The 3,893-nt window shown below is 40.4% G+C and overlaps 1 protein-coding gene across 1 annotated transcript in view; it reads right to left on the bottom strand.

Moving 5' to 3' along the window:
* The window catches only part of RYR3 (ryanodine receptor 3), a 417,605-nt gene that overhangs the window by 12,745 nt on the left and 400,967 nt on the right, over positions 1-3,893 (bottom strand).

Genomic DNA, 3,893 nt, shown 5'->3' with positions numbered 1-3,893 from the left:
GGGAAAGATCTGAAAAAAAGAAAATGAAAAAGGAGGGTTCTTAACATCAAGGCCAAGCACATCAAGAGCCTTTGTAGTTTGTGTGTCTGGAACTGTGATCCTGTGGTGTTTGTCTTGCTCACTGAAGGATTCAAAACTTGATTGAACTTCAGAGTCTCCACAGGACTGACTTATGGTTCCACTACTTTGAACCGACCTCTAAGCACTTGGAAAGCCACTCTGCATTTTCTACTTAAAATTTTGGTTAAGAGCCAGGGGTTGTGATGACAGGATTAGACAGAAGCAGATATATGTTTATTGATCCCAGTATTGGGTATAAACAGAACTCTGTAGGAAACAGCTGTTTTTAACTTTCGTTCATTGAGTGCCTCGTTATGTCAGTAGCTGGGGTAGGTGCTGGGGATCAGTGGGGCAACGCAAAGACAAGGTCCCTAACTACATAAAGTAAAATCATCTTTAGTTAATTTCTATAGCGTGTGGCTTAATTGTAATGCTCTTCCACTCCCTTCTCCCTTCCCATATAATCCCGTGGGGTCTGCTTTCCTCAGGGATTTAGATCTCTTTCTCTTTTGGAGGTGGTTCCCTAAAACATCCCATGCCTGCCCCCAGGGGAACTTCTTTCTTCTGCCTAGTAGCTTCTGCTAGCTCCACTGCAAATAATTTTCTATTGTTCAAGTCTGGAATGAACTGTCACTTTCAGGTATGTCAGCAAAACCATTTAAAATATTTTGCTCTTGCCCTAACCGGTTTGGCTCAATGGATAGAGCATCGGCCTGCAGACTGAAGGGTCCCAGGTTCGATTCCAGTCAAGGGCATGTACCTCGGTTGCGGGCACATCCCCAGTGGGAGGTGTGCAGGAGGCAGCTGATCAATGTTTCTCTCTCATTGATGTTTCTAACTCTCTATCCCTCTCCCTTCTTCTCTGTAAGAAATCAATAAAATATATTTTAAAAAAATATTTTGCTCCTCTACAGAATGACTGATTCTTCCTGGGAGGGTTCCTTGTGAGGCTAGATTGCAGCCAAGGAACTGCTGGCCCTTGGCACATACCTTCTTCCTTCTGCTCTCCTTTGAGTCATTCTTGTTGGATGTGGAACACACAATCCCCTCTCCTAGCAATCACCCAAGTTGGTGGAGAGGTAGGGGGGCCTCCCTCTCTGCCCGGGCCTCTCAGAAGCACCCCCAGCAAATGCCACCTCTACCCCGCAGGTGATGGTTAAAAAAATTTTTTTTTTTTTATAGTTAAAGCAGCTTCTTTGTCTAAACATCCAAATGCCACCTAAAAGCAAGAACAAATGCTGGCTTTATAGAGTAAATTGCTAATAGGTGGACAGAAATAATTATGTTGACTTTCTTCTTTGTATATTTTTCTGCTACTTGATTTTTTTTATGTATTGCATTTTTAGATTCTAAAATAAAACAAACAAAAATCAAGCCACGCTTCCTCTGTCCACACTGATATCCCCTTTCTCTTAAATCCAGTATAAAAATGGTCCATAACCTACAACACAGCCTTGGCCACATTTTGTTGTAAGTGCAAAATTACACAAGTGGTGCAGGGCCACTGGCCAAAGGCTCTAGGCAAGACCCTTTTGCAGATGATCTTCCTTTGGTCTGAATATTTTTTATCCCCTGACTAGGTATGTAAGCTCCTTGGAGATAGAAAACATTTTTACTTGGTAATATTCCTTAAAGAGTGGGATAGAGAAAAGAAACTTCAGAAGGGAAGTACATAAGTAAATGTTACATCAATATAGGAATGGTCAAGAAAAATAATATAAGATGCTCAACCTCTTTAGAATTCACAGTGAGGTGCCACTGCTCACGTACTGGCTTAGCTAAACTGATGGCACGTGTGGGTAAGGAGGCAGGGGAGCAGGAACTCTCCGACAGTGCTGGTTGGCAGGTAAATTGGGACAGACATTTGCATATTCTTTTTTTTAGGCATTTGCATATTCTATTCAGCAAAGTTGTCTTCTGGGTCTCTATTCTATAGGAACTCTTCTACTTGGGCATGAGTTATAAAAATGTTCATTGCAGCACTGTTTATAATAGCCAGAAATGAAAACACTTGAAATACCCACTGCCAGGAAAGTGGATAAATATCTGATAACATTCTCCTATCAGTGTTTTGAAACATTTCAGTTTTGCAAATGACAAAACTATGGGTACACACATCAGCATAGGTGAGTTCTCCTGCTATTTGACCCAGTGATCCCACTTCTAGGAATACATCCTAAGAAACCAGAAACACCGATCAGAAAGAATGTATGCACCCCTATGTTCATAGCAGCAAAATTTACAATAGCTAAGATCTGGAACCAGCCCAAGTGCCCATCAGTAGATGAGTGGATAGAAAAGCTGTGGTACATTTATTCCATGAAATACTATGCAGCAATAAAAAAGAAGGATCTCTTATCCTTGAGACAGCATGGAGTGACCTGGAGAATATCAAGCTAAGTGAAATAAGTCAGTCAGAGAAAGACAAGTATCACATGATCTCACTCATATGTGGAATCTAATTAACAAAATAAACTGATGAACAGAGAAGATCCAGAGACATGGAAGCAAGGAATAGAGTGTGGAATCTCAGAGGGAAGGTGGGAGAAGGTAGGTGGGTAGGAGATAATCAACCAAAGACCTTGTATGCATAACCCATGGACACAGACAATTAGCTGGTGAAAGCCGGGGGTGGGAGGCCGGGGGGCGGGGATGGGCTGGAGGGAGTTAATGTGGGAAAAAAGGGGACATATGTAATACTTTGAACAATAAAGATTAAAAAAAAGTGAGTTCTCAAACATGGCACTGAAGAAATGATTCAAATGACTAACATATGGTAGAGTTTAATTTATATACAGTTCAAAAATAGTTACAATGCACCAATATCTAAGGACACACACCTAAGTGCTAAAACTATAAAGCAAGAAATGATTATCACTAAAGTCAGGAGAGTAGTTAGCTGGGGGTTGAGGAGATAGGACAGAGAAGGATCATACCATCTGGGACCACAGAGCTTTCGGCAATGTTCCATTTTTTTAGCCTTGGTAGTTCAATTTATTATTATACTTTAAAATATACATATATATTTTATATCTTCTATATGTGTGCTTAACAAGATATAAATATTAAAAATGAGAGCTCTTCATGATAATTGAAAACAATAGGTTACAAAGTAATACACATACTGCAATGCTGTTATTGTGAAAAAAGGAAAGGTTCATTTATCAAAATTTTTTTTAAAATATCTATTTATGCATTTTCCTCCTTGTGGACACTTATGCCACTTCAAATAAGTTTTAGCAGCTATCCTTGTTGGGACATTTTAGTGTTCTTGCTTCACTATCCCCTTAGGATAAATTTATTGAAACTGAACTGCCTTTTTACTGGTATTTTGGGGCCATCTCATCTTGTGCTATAGACACAAACATTACTGATAATTGCAGAAAGCTTACCAAAGAATTAAATTATTTCGTAGTGCCCAATATTTCTTGCCATAATGTTCAAGGATCCGAAAGGGAGCCTGACTCTCTTCCTTATTTGAAGAGATTGGCAGGCATAGGCTTTGTGATTGAGGCATAGGCACTCACTTTTCCCCTGCGAGAAGGGTCTTCTCTCAGTCTGCTGACCGTCTTTGGGGAAGAAGCAATTTCCTTCTTCTAGGGGTCAGAGCTGTTGTTTCTAGATGTGCCTGTTTTTTTTATTTTTATATTTTTATATTTTATTGATATTTTACAGAGAGGAAGGGAGAGGGATAGAGAGCTAGAAACATTGATGAGAGAGAAACATCGATCAGCTGCCTCCTGCACACCCCCCAATGGGGATGTGCCCACAACCCAGGTACATGCCCTTGACCGGAATCGAACCTGGGACCCTTCAGTCTGCAGGCCGACACT

The sequence above is a fragment of the Myotis davidii genome, unplaced genomic scaffold (assembly GCF_000327345.1).
Source record: "Myotis davidii unplaced genomic scaffold, ASM32734v1 scaffold46, whole genome shotgun sequence".
Taxonomy (NCBI): Eukaryota; Metazoa; Chordata; class Mammalia; order Chiroptera; family Vespertilionidae; genus Myotis; species Myotis davidii.
This window is presented reverse-complemented; position numbering and strand designations above follow the sequence as displayed.